We start from the raw sequence: 13,415 nt of genomic DNA, 5'->3' as shown, positions 1-13,415 counted from the left end.
CATATGACAAACTAAGACCGACACCTTGACCGTGGGACACCAGGGAGTGACTATGACCTCTCATTGACCACCGTTGACCGGCGGCAAGGGGGATATTATTAGGGTTTTTCGTTGGTGGTTGGATGTGTTTGTGTCGTGGGTTATATGGGTTTAGACCCTTATTTCGAGTTACCTAGACCTGACTGGGGTTAGGGTTGGTACCGGGGTGGTGAGTCGAGTTTAATGGTGACTATAAGGTGGTCGTAGGTGGTGTTTTGCGGCGGTGGCGGCTGGAAACACGCAAAACAGGGGAGAGTTGATTGGTGTTGTTGCTGGCGGTTTTAGGGGTTGTTGTGGTGACGGTTTTTGGTCGAGGGGAAGGAGTGACCACCCCTAGAACCACCGTGGGTCATTGGTGGCAACGGCGGTGGCCAGAGGTGGTGTGGTTGGTGTGATGTCGGGTAGGTATGGTGTCGGGTTTTCGGTTTTGGTGTTCGTGGTTGTGGCTCCTAGGGCGTGAGTTTGCGGGTTGTAGGGGAGGGTTTAGTTGTTGGTTGGAGATCGTCTAGGGGCGTCGTCGTGCAGGCTACTGGTGGTTGGTGGCGTGGTGTCTCTAGGTGGCTGGTAGGGCATAAACGGTGGCTGCAAAATGGGTGTGAGGATGTGCTATATACGGTTTTGTATAGGGGGTGTTTTGAAGGTTGTTTCACGTGTTACATGGGGTTGTGGGTTGTGTTTTAAGAGGTACACAGGATTAGTTATGGGTTCGGGTTTTATTTATTGAGTCGGGTTTATTTGGGTGTTGACTCGGGTTTTGGGAAGTCGGGTTTTTAATATAATGATTTCATATTAGTTTTACAATTAATTTATAATTAATAAAATAATTAGTTGGGTGATTGTAACTCGAGTATTAATAAGTAATCAGGTCTTGACTTTAATAAACGGGTTTTTACGTAATAATAACTTAAACGGGAAATAATTAATATAATTAAAATATAATTGAATAATTAATATAATAAATTATAATAACAAGTACATAATTGAATTATAATAATTTGAGTAGGTGACGGTTGTGAAGAATTATAATCGGATCGGATTGCTTTAATTATTTGGATTGCTTGAACTGCTTTATTGGAATAGCTTATCAAGTAGGGATAAATCCTACTCGACTTTTACTCGATAATGTTTGTTGGATGATTTATATTAAAGTGAATTAATCATATGAGAATTGTGTTGGTTGATATCATTGAAATTGTTGGAGGGGAGAATTATATTGTAAATGTTGGTTGGATTAGTTATGATGGAGTTACTGTTATTGCATTGGTTATTCAGTTTAATAGTGGCAGACATCCCTTCGTGGTGATGTAGATTATTATTGAGGTTATATTGGCAGACGTCATGGTAAAAGCCTTCGGGTGACGTATTTCAGATTTATTTTGGCAGACGATATTTTATCGTATTTACTCGAGGCAAGCCCTAGATTGGTCTGCAAGCCATCTGGTGGATATTAATCAACTATATGTTGAAGCAGACATTACCTTTTGGTAATGTAGTGTGTATTTACTCACCTTCGGGTTGAGGCTACCCGGTCAGGGATTGGTGGGATGATTAGTGTAACGAGTAAGTAAAAGGGATGGAGCACGTTGTCAGGGGGTTGTGCAATGAAAAAGGAAATTGAATTGTTTATCGTTTGTTTTTGTTGTTAGTATTTATTCCTACTCAACCTCGCGGTTGACTGTGTATTCGTGAACACCTGCGGTGAACCGTTTTATGGGGAGCATATTTGACAGGTACTAAAGATTAGCTGACTTAGGAGCATTGGGATGAGAGCTCGACTTGGACCACAGTTGAAGTCTAGATCGCCTAGAACAATTACATCACTTTATTTATTTCCGATGCGAGATGTATTGTAATTTATATTAAGTTTTAGTTGGTTAAGTTGTAATAAACATGTATTCACTAAAGTTTTAATTTAAAGTACTTTGGTTTGTTGTACTTTGTTATTCACTACCTCGGGAAACCGAGATGGTAATAGTCCTATTTATTTGGTAATGTCTAGCTAAAGGCTCCTGAATAAATGGGGGTGTTACAAAGTGGTATCAGAGCAAAACGATTCTCAGGCCTAACCAATGAATAATAATGAACTTAGGATGTGTCTAAATAAAATGAACCCCGGGTAGGAACTGTTAGGTGCCCCTCTTAGTGCGGTTAAGAAGGCGCCCTTAATTTGTACCATAGCCCTCTCAGTTTTGAACCGGAAACCCTGAGAGAATACTTGAGAGTGTGGGGTAATTTAAAATTAATAATGTTTATTTTGCCTTGGAAGTTTTGTTTGCCTTGTTTGAATTTTGGGTTTTCATTGATGATTGTTGTTATGGGAGCGTATCCTTGTTTTCGGAGGAGGGATGTGATATGATTTCTTTTAAGCGTTGTTATAAGCATGTTGATATGAGAAAGTATGTTTGCATGTATGTAAAAGGTGTGAATATGATTGCGCATGTAAAATATTAATTGTTGTGTGGAATTCTGAAGAATGCGATTTTGGTTGATTTCGCAAAATTTTACCCTTATTGTGTTGGCTTCCATTTACTACCTGTTTAAAATTATTATATGCAAATTTTATGAGTAATAGCCTTATGAGTTAGCTTTCATATTCCACTGGTGGCATGTTCAAATAATATACGGTTTAAGAGAAATAAATATTTTAGTGGACAGTGGTCAGAATATTCCTGTACAGTGATGTTTTCACACCATGTTTTTGTAAAATTTACCGTTTAAAACTACTTGTCGATTTGGTGTAATTCCATCTCCACTGATTAAAAGACTCGTATATGTTTTTAAATTGAAAAGACAAGTTGCAATTTAATTTTTTGACAATTAATAGTGATTTTTACAAGTTGACCTAAGTTTCTGACAAGTTGCTGTAAATTTTTTGTTTCGACCAAATAATTTGTAAATTGCATTATAAATTGACCTTATGAGATTTTTACTTAATTCTTTTTCTCATAGTTGAATAACTCTCTTTATTTTGTAAAAAGTATGAGTTCACGAGGATTAATTAAGTTATTATTTATTTATGATTTTTAGAAGTTGTAACATTTGTTTTCTTAGTCTTGAAAAGTATAAGTTTTTGTTCCTTATCTCTTGCATGTTGACAATTTGAGGTTGTAAATTATGTGAAGTAGATTACCATGTCTTGTGATATGCGGAATGTGTTTCCGTAAGCCTAAATATTTATATTAGTTGCATCCATGTTTAAGTTAGATATCATCATTAAGAAAAGACTAAACAATTGTGTGTATTTTGTTATAGATTGTTATTTATCTTGACAATGTATTCGTCTGTAGTTAAGTGAAGTAGTTGAGTTTAAATAAAGCTAGTTCGAGTATACTGTATGTTGTGGTTTTGCTATTTAGAACTAAATCAAAGATTTTGTTATTCATTTAATTATTACTCGGATTTGTGTTTGAAATAATAGTTGACTTGTGTTACGGGGTGCGTTCTTGATTTTGTGGCATTTCAACAAAGATTTGGTTGTTCCTATTGTTTGTTATTTCGAACTTCGGGGACAAAGTTTATTTTAAGGGGGGAAGACTGTAATACCCCGTAATTTTAAAGGTTGATAAGTGAATAATTTATGTAATTCAAATAATTAATTAATTAGTAATAATCGTATAATAATTGCAATAAGGCGGAATAATATAATAAAATAATGAATGGGTCGAGAATAGTTAATTGGGCCGTGTAAATGCTTTGGATTGTGTGCTCGGGTAACAATAATAAAAATGATAATTTTAGTAGTATGTGTTATTGTATAATAATAATAATAATAATAATAATAATAATAATAATAATAATAATAATAATAATAATAATAATAATAATAATAATAATAATAATAATAATAATAATAATAATAATAATAATAATAATAATAATAATAGGTTTCCTAATTGCTTCCTAAACATATCCTACCCCTATAAATAGAAGACATAACCTAAACAATGAACCTTATTCCATCATAAACATAATAATTGATAAAGAAGAGAGCAAAGGAGATCGAAAAAGGAAAGTGAGGAAAATTATAGCTAGAAGATCGTCACAAGGTAACTTTTAATCACCTCTTAACATACTCGCCTTAAGACGAATATACCTTGTTAATTAGACAACCATATGACAAACTAAGACCGTCACCTTGACCGTGGGACACCAGGGAGTGACTATGACCTATCGTTGACCACCGTTGACCGGCGGGAAGGGGGATATTATTATGGTTTTTCGTTGGTGGTTGGATGTGTTTGTGTAGTGGGTTATATGGGTTTTGACCCTTATTTCGAGTGACCCAGACCTGACCGGGGTTAGGGTTGGTACCGGGGTGGTGAGTCGAGTCTAGTTGTGGCTATAGGGTGGTCGTAGGAGTTGTTTTGCGGCGGTGGCGGCTAGAAACACGCAAAACAGGGGAGAGTTGATTGTTGTTGTTGCTGGCGGTTTTAGGGGTTGTTGTGGTGACGATGTTTGGTCGAGGGGAAGGAGTGACCACCAGTGGAACCACCGTGGGTCATTGGTGGCAACGGTGGTGGCCAGAGGTGGTGTGGTTGGTGTGATGTCGGGTAGGTACGGTGTCGGGTTTTCGGTTTTGGTGTTCGTGGTTGTGGCTCCTAGGGCGTGAGTTTGCGGGTTGTAGGGGAGGGTTGAGCTGCTGGTTGGAGATCGTCTAGGGGCGTGGTGTGCAGGCTACTGGTGGTTGGTGGCGTGGTGTCTCTAGGTGGCTGGTAGGGCGTATACGGTGGCTGCAAAAGGGGTGTGAAGATGTGCAATATACGGTTTTGTATAGGGTGTGTTTTGAAGGTTGTTTCACGTATTACATGGGGTTGTGGGTTGTGTTTTACGAGGTACACGAGATTAGTTATGGGGTCGGGTTTTATTTATTGAGTCGGGTTTATTTGGGTGTTGACTCGGGTTTTGGGAAGTCGGGTTTTTAATATAATGATTTCATATTAGTTTTATAATTAATTTATAATTAATAAAATAATTAGTTGGGTGATTGTAACTCGAGTATTAATAAGTAATCGGGTCTTGACTTTAATAAACGGGTTTTTACGTAATAATAACTTAAACGGGAAATAATTAATATAATTAAAATATAATTGAATAATTAATATAATAAATTATAATAACAAGTACATAATTGAATTATAATATTTTGAGTAGGTGACGGTTGTGAAGAATTATAATCGGATCGGATTGCTTTAATTATTTGGATTGTTCGAACTGCTTTATTGGAATCGCTTATCAGGTAGGGATAAATCCTACTCAACTTTTACTCGATAATGTTTGTTGGATGATTTATATTAAAGTGAATTGATCATATGAGAATTGTGTTGGTTGATATCATTGAAATTGTTGGAGGGGAGAATTATATTGTAAATGTTGGTTGGATTAGTTATGATGGAGTTACTGTTATTGCATTGGTTATTCAGTTTAATAGTGGCAGACATCCCTTCGTGGTGATGTAGATTATTATTGAGGTTATATTGGCAGACGTCATGGTAAGAGCCTTCGGGTGACGTATTTCAGATTTATTTTGGCAGACGATATTTTATCGTATTTACTCGAGGCAGGCCCTAGATTGGTCTGCAAGCCATCGGGTGGATATTAATCAACTATATGTTGAGGCAGACATTACCTTTTGGTAATGTAGTGTGTATTTACTCACGTTCGGGTTGAGGCTGTCCGGCCAGGGATTGGCGGGATGATTAGTGTAACGAGTAAGTAAAAGGGATGGAGCACGTTGTCAGGGGGTTGTGCAATGAAAAAGGAAATTGAATTGTTTATCGTTTGTTTTTGTTGTTAGTATTTATTCCTACTCAACCTCGCGGTTGACTGTGTATTCGTGAACACCTGCGGTGAACCGTTTTATGGGGAGCATATTTGACAGGTACTAAAGATTAGCTGACTTGGGAGCATTGGGATGAGAGCTCGACTTGGACCATAGTTGAAGTCTAGATCGCCTAGAACAATTACATCACTTTATTTATTTCCGATGCGAGATGTATTGTAATTTATATTAAGTTTTAGTTGGTTAAGTTGTAATAAACATGTATTCACTAAAGTTTTAATTTAAAGTACTTTGGTTTGTTGTACTTTGTTATTCACTACCTCGGGAAACCGAGATGGTAACAGTCCTATTTATTTATGGATGTCTAGCTAAAGGCTCCCGAATAAATGGGGGTGTTACAATAATAATATAATAAGGAAATAATAATATATAAAGGTAATTATAATTATAATAGTAATAATAAAATTATGGCAATAATAAATTAATAAATATTATATGAGGAAATACTAGTTATGGTAAGATTAATAATAATATATGATAATAATAATATAATAATAATAGCAATTCCTATACTAATTAGAATAAGGTAAGTCATAAGAGTTTCCTAATTGGCCTCGTATTCTCTAAATCTTACACTATAAATACCACCTTAAATCTGAGAAATAATTCACAAATTAAAAGAAGGAGCTTTAGGAGACGGAAGAAGAAGGAATTAACATAAATCAATTAATCAAGTCGAGGTAATTATTCATTTTAAATCGGTTTATATTCTTTTCATGCAAGCATCTTTAGATCGATAGTATGACTTCTATAGACCACCATAGGACTCGGGAATTGGACCTATAGCGACATTAGACTGCAAAGTTTCTGACCTGACCATTGTTGACCGTCGTTGACCGTGATAGGGTGGTGTTTATGGCGGCTAAAGGTGGCTGGTCAGGGGGTTATGCGGGTTTGGTTGTGAGGGATTGGAATGGGTAATTGAACCCCTAATCAACCTTGTCTTGACCAGGGTATAGAGGGGTTGTGACGGGGGAAGGTAGTCGACCACCTTGGTGGTGTCTTGGTGGCCGGAGATGGTGGGTTGTGACGGTGGTGGAGAAAACCGGGGAGTAACCCGTGTTCTGGGCAGGCTGTTTCGAGGGTGTTTTTAGTGGTTGTAGGAGGTCTGGGTTGGGGTGGTTTTTGGTGGCTTTTGGTGGCTTTTGTCGACGGTGGACATGTGAGTTGAGTGGTGGTTGTAGGCGGCAGCATAGGTGGTGTTAGGTGGTGTTTTGGGACGGGTTTTGTGGGTGTGTCAGAGGGGTGTTGTTGGTCTAGAGTGGATTAGGGCGTGGGTTTATAGGATGCTGGTGGTGGTAGAGCTTGTGGTTAGGGGTGCGTTGGGTGCGTGGGACTGCAAGCTGGGGGTGTCGAGGCTAGGTGGTGGTCGTGGTGGTTTGTGGTGGCGGTTTGGAGGTTGTTTATAGAGGGTGTGTACACGGTTGAAAAACCGTGTAAGATGGGGTTTTGTGTGTTGTTTTTGTGACGGATTTAAGTGATTAGATCGGGTGAGTTGGGTTTGTAATTAAATCGATTTTTTAGTTGTCGTAAACCTTTAATAATTATAATAAATAATTAGTTTGAATAATTAAACAAATAAATAAATAAATAAATAATTGGATTGAATTATAATAATTTATGATTAGGTGACGGCTTATATTGGATTTCTACTAATTGGATTGTGTAATTGGGTGCTTGCTTTCGAGGTAGGAAACTACTCAATCTTGTCTTATTTCTGTTATATTAAATGTATGAGGTGGTGGATTGGTGAAGGATGTGTTTAACTGTTTACAACGATATTACTATCTTGTTGGGTTTTCTGTCTTATGCCATTATTCTATATCATGTTAGTTTGGTTATATTACTGAGACTGTCATTATTATCGATTGTTGTTGGAATTGGGAGATGAGTTTTGTGTATATCCAGACTGTGTGTCTGAGGTGGGACTTCGTGTTCAGTATATCCATACTGTGTGTCTGAGGCGGGACTGTGTGTCCATTGGACTGTGTGTCCTGGAGTATGATTGTGTGTCTAGAAGTGGAGTATGACTGTGTGTCTAGAAGTGGGTGTGTGCCGTGGTGGGAAGTGGACGAAAAGTGATTGTGGAAATCTATTTGCAGGTTGCTGTATTTTTTTTATTCATTGTTTAGTTTCCTACTCAACCTCGTGGTTGACAGTCTATTCGTGAACACCTGCAGTGAACCGTTTTATGGGGAGCAGATTTGACAGGTACCAAAGATTAGCTGACTTGGGATCATTGGGATGAGAGCCAAACTTGGAACCTTAGATGAAGTCTAGATCACATATATAGTTATATCACTTATTTATTTTCCGCTGCAAGTTGTATTTATTATTATATTAAGCTTTAGCTGGTTAAAATTGTAATACATATGTAATCTTTAATGTTTTTATTTAAAGTACTTTGGCGAGTTGGTCTTTGTTATTCACTACCTCGGGAAACCGAGATGGTAACAGTTCTATTTATTTGGGAATGTCTAGCTAAAGGCTCCTGAATAAATGGGGGGTGTTACACAAAGTACAAGGTGAGTTAACGATAACTCAAACAATAAATGTGATTAACACACATGAGTAGTCAATACCATATTACCACTCAATGTCTTCTAATCATAAGTGTACTAATGGACTTGCTCAACGCAATAAAAGTTTAGCTTGTTAACATTCCACGTGTCCAAGTGTTCAAACTTTGTGAATTGCGATTTCCTTCAATTTCATGTTATCCCTTATAGCATGAGTTTTACTAAGTACATGTCTAGACTTCATACTAGACATAGGTTCTTAAGCTTAAAATAAGCTCTTACTATTATCACATAACTTGTGATGTGGGTTTCAGTGGAGAACACTATTTATAGTTTTAACGTACACCACTTAATCACAACGTACTTAGGTTCATTTCGTAGAATCTTGCAATGGATGACAATAAAACACTCTTTTCAGTCATTTACTTCTTAGGTCAATAAATCAGCCTAGGATTTTCATAAATCCTAATGAGTTTGGAAACTTGAGTTTGTGTAACCTCTTAACGCACAACTAAGTATCCTTCCAAACTCTAGAACAGACCATTAGTTCTCCTTGAGAATTCATGACGGTTCCTTGAAGCTTACCAATGACTCTCATACGGGTTAACTTGTTATCGACTTATCATGCTCTAAGCATTTAATTCATCTAGGACATGTGCGTATTGCCATTACATGATTATACCAATGGCGGAAAAATTGGTTATCGAACCATGTAGACAACAGTTCTTAGGTTCGGTGAATAACCATGACTCTATCATGGTAATTCTATATTCATTGACATGAATAACCTACTTAACTGGTTGATTTATTTAAGATGAAGGATCATTATCAACATAAGATACCTATCTAAGTGCGATTCCAACATTCCATGTTTTAATAGATTCACATGATGTCCAATATCATCCAGAATTGAAAACCTAAATACTTCTTTATAAAAGACAGTATATGCTCGTTATTCCCAATGAATAATATGTTATGCAATTCATGAAGGATGATTTCTCCCACTAAACTTCATGTCTAAACATGACTGTCACCGACTCCCACTCAATTCCACATGTTTCGTTTTTGACAACTCATTCGAAGCATTTTATGAATTGAAATAATCATTTCTTTTCCTAGTGTTAGTTAAAACCATATATGTCATTCACATATCCCTTTCAAAATACCCATTTTGGAAAGTGGTCTTAATAACTTACTTATTTCCATAATGATGTATAGCAATGATTTTGAGTCTTTAGCGTAGCTAACAATTAACTTAGCTTTCTCTCTATGCAACTCTTAATCATAAATTTCCATTTGCTTTGGATTGGTCTCAACAATACCAAATAAATACATTTAATTGCATAGATACCATTTTAGTTTCATAAGGCTTTTAAGTAAAATGTCGAATTTTAAAATCTCTAGTTATATCCCTCCATCGATCAAAATCTTACAATCGAAGAACATCTTCTTTTGGTCTCCTCTCGTAGTTTCCTCAAGAACATCTTCTTTTGGTCTCCTCACGTGGTTCCCTCAAGAACATCTTCTTTTGGTCTCCTCTTCAAGAAGAGTTTGTGGCTAAATTCACTCCCACTCTATCTTTAGGAAAAATGCCCTTTTTCTTCAAAGATAGCTTTTGAGCCACAAAATAACTTGATAGTGATGGAGAAGGAGGAAAACCATAGTACATATTAACTTAATAGTGATTTAATCGAGACATATTGAAAGCATATCATAGACTAGACGATTTAAATTTTGATAGGTGTATCAAATAAGGTTGGCAACGTTCCCTTGTATGAGTTCAAAAACTCAATCAAAACTTCATAATTGATCTTACATTAGTAAGTTGTGACTTTAGTCACAATGGCATGAGGAGAATCAAATTCATAGCTCATGGACATATAATGATCCAATCATTATAATTGTCAATTAGATCAATTTAAGTTGATAAAATCTTAATGTTTCTCGAAGGAAGTAGTGTATGATAACAAATTTTAGAACAAACGATATGATAAAATAAGTGACTTGGGTTGCAAACCAAGTCACCAATATCCAAAATACAACCATTGTTTAAGGAAACAAACAAATTTCCAAGTCGAACGAGGAAATCAAAATAGTTCTAAAACTTCAAAATACAACATGAAAATAAAGGCAAAACAAAATAAAGCCAAGCTTCCATTGATCTAGCACCCTGGGCGGCTACATCTAGCTTCCCTCAAGATCTTTTCGGCTTGCTTTTCTTTGCCCTTGTCCTTTCTAGGATGCCCTAATTATAATAAAAATGGGTAAATATCACAACTTGTAGCAAAATACCAAAGTTGAGAATGAAACATAAAAGATAGGGATAGTTATTTACCTACTGGAATGACTTTTCTAGCTTTCATGTCGCCAAGGTACTTAGGACAATTTCTCTTCCAATGCACAACACCATTACAATAGTGGCATTTGTCCCCGGATGGGGCACCCTTCTTGGGCTTAGAGGAGCTAGCTTCACAAGCTTTTCCTTTGTTCTTGTAGGGAATTTGCTTCCTTCCCTTGTGACCACCTTTCTTGAAATTCCCCTTGCTCTTTTGATTAATGTTGAGCACATCCTTGGTGGTGCTAGCATTTAGCGCCATGTCCCTCTCGGCTTGCACAATCATTTTGTGAAATTCATCAAGGGACACTTTCAAGTTTTGCATATTAAAATTCACCCTGAATTGAACATATTCCTTAACATTGTTTAAGGAATGAAGAATTCGATCAATGATGAGTTCTTCGGGAATCTCTACCTTTTGTCTTTTTAAGGTCTCAACATGCTTCATCAACTTGAGCACATGAGGGCTAACTTTTTTGCCCTCCTTAATGTTGAGATCAAAGAATGCGGAAGCCGCTTCATATTGAATGATCCTCGGAGCTTGTGAAAACATGGTCACAAGCTTCGTATAGATCTCATAGGCGGTGCTAATCTTTATAGCACTCCTTTGGAGTTCGGCCTCCATTGAGAAGATCAACATATTTTTTATCGCGGCCGACTCCTTTTGGTAAGGCTCATAGGCTTGCCTAGCGGCAGGAGTAGACCTAGCGATAGGTGCGGCGGGAGAGGCCTCGATAAGGTAACGAATCTTATCGTCACCCTCCGCAGCCAAGCGAAGTTGTGCGTCCCAATCGGTGAAATTAGACCCATTCTTTTCTAATTTACAACGATCCATGAGGGATCGGAGCCATGAAACATTGGTGAGAGTGTTCGAGCTAGTGGTTGCGTTTGAATTTGGAGTTGCCATTGCAATTGAGAAACAATATATGACTACAAAATTAAAAGTGAAGGAATTAATCAACATTTATTGTTTTAATAATACTTATAAACATTTTAAACAAGTTTAAGCATTTATATAGTGACCTCTACCCAACTACTATAAATGATCCCGAGATCCAAATTCATATTAACTTGGGCACGGTGAGCCGATTCATTCCTTATCAATAAAACTCGGTGGAATAACTCTTTAATCGATTCTACTTCTAGAACTCTCGGTCGATAAAATTACTCTAATATTTATCTTTAGCCCGGAACACATGCGACTACGGTCACGAATACTTCCGTTGAGCTCAATCCAAATTTCGATGTAACAACATTTTATTACCCAGTTACCCAACGTAACAAGTTTACCACCCCGGTGAGCCGAGCCTACTTCCTTATAAAATTGGGATTCATGGTTTCTACTATTTGGTAAGGCTATTTCTCAATTATTATTTAGTGAGAGGTCTTGTCAATTTATTATCTATCATATTTTAAGTGAACTAAAGCGATGAACTACGATAATTATAATTGCCACGGTCGATGACTTGATAAAAAATATGCATGTGTAGTTATGGCGATTTGGCTATGCATGCAAACATATAAAACAAATGCAAAGCAAAAACGATGAAATCCTAGTATGGCCTTCCTAAAATAGTAAATCAAATAAACTATTTACAAATTCGAAACCAACTTCTTTGGTCCCTTGAACTTCATTTGGCACGCACTCCAAGGTAACATCGTCTTTTTCGGACCACCTTATCGAATTGCACCGTCTTCAAGGAACTCCGAATAAATAAATTACAAAGCTTTTCTACTTTATACAATGTAAAATAAAAACAAAACTAAATAAAATAAAAGTGATACGAGATCACATTAATTACAACCGAATCGATATCCCCATTCATTTCGGGAAATACCAATTTAAAAACTAAGGCCATACTAAGTACAAATTACATAATTCAAAATTACATAAAATAAAATATGACAATCATACTAAAAATGCAGCATTAATATATGTATAAAACATGCCATGTTATGTGCCAAATCGCCCTATTTAAGCTAATATCATATATATGGTCCGGTTTTATGGATTCTTGTGACAATCAACCTATTAAAATCACAAAATATTACATTGGTCGGTCGCTTTCTTAGCTTAGATTTCGGTTACTGGTCGTTAGGAGTACCTAGACCAAAACAATATTTATAATCTTCACAAACAACTCTACTATTAGTAAAGAGGCAAGTAAAGGTTGGACCCCAAGGGACGGGTATTGATGTAGGATTTTCGATTACAAGTAGTGGTGTCTAAGGGTGTCACAATTTGGGTTGAGATAAGAAGATCACTAAACTAAATAACAATAAAAGTAAACAAGCAAGATGATTAAAAAGAGGAGTAAACAACTGATTAAAATCACTAAGGTGTCATGGGTTCATAGGGGATTCATGGGAATTGATCATACAAACATATTCTCAAATTATAAGCAAGCAATTATTGTTGTGATAGGATCGAGTTGGTTTATATCTTAATATCCTAGGAAGGTTTGGGTCCCGGAGCCGAATCAGTTAGATTGTACAACACCTACAAGTCGACTTAATCCTCCCTACTCAACTATATGCATGGTCTAATGAGACTCGAGTTGGTTTATGACTTACAAGTCTCATTGAAAAGGTAAGTGATGGGTAAAAAAATGCAAGGATTCATAGGCTCGCATTTCATCAACCATAACATGTGCATAAGTTGAGATCACAACAAGCAAGCAAA

This window comes from Silene latifolia, chromosome 2 (assembly GCF_048544455.1).
Source record: "Silene latifolia isolate original U9 population chromosome 2, ASM4854445v1, whole genome shotgun sequence".
NCBI classification, from domain to species: Eukaryota; Viridiplantae; Streptophyta; class Magnoliopsida; order Caryophyllales; family Caryophyllaceae; genus Silene; species Silene latifolia.
The sequence above is the reverse complement of the archived record's forward strand: the minus strand, read 5'-3'. Positions refer to the sequence as shown.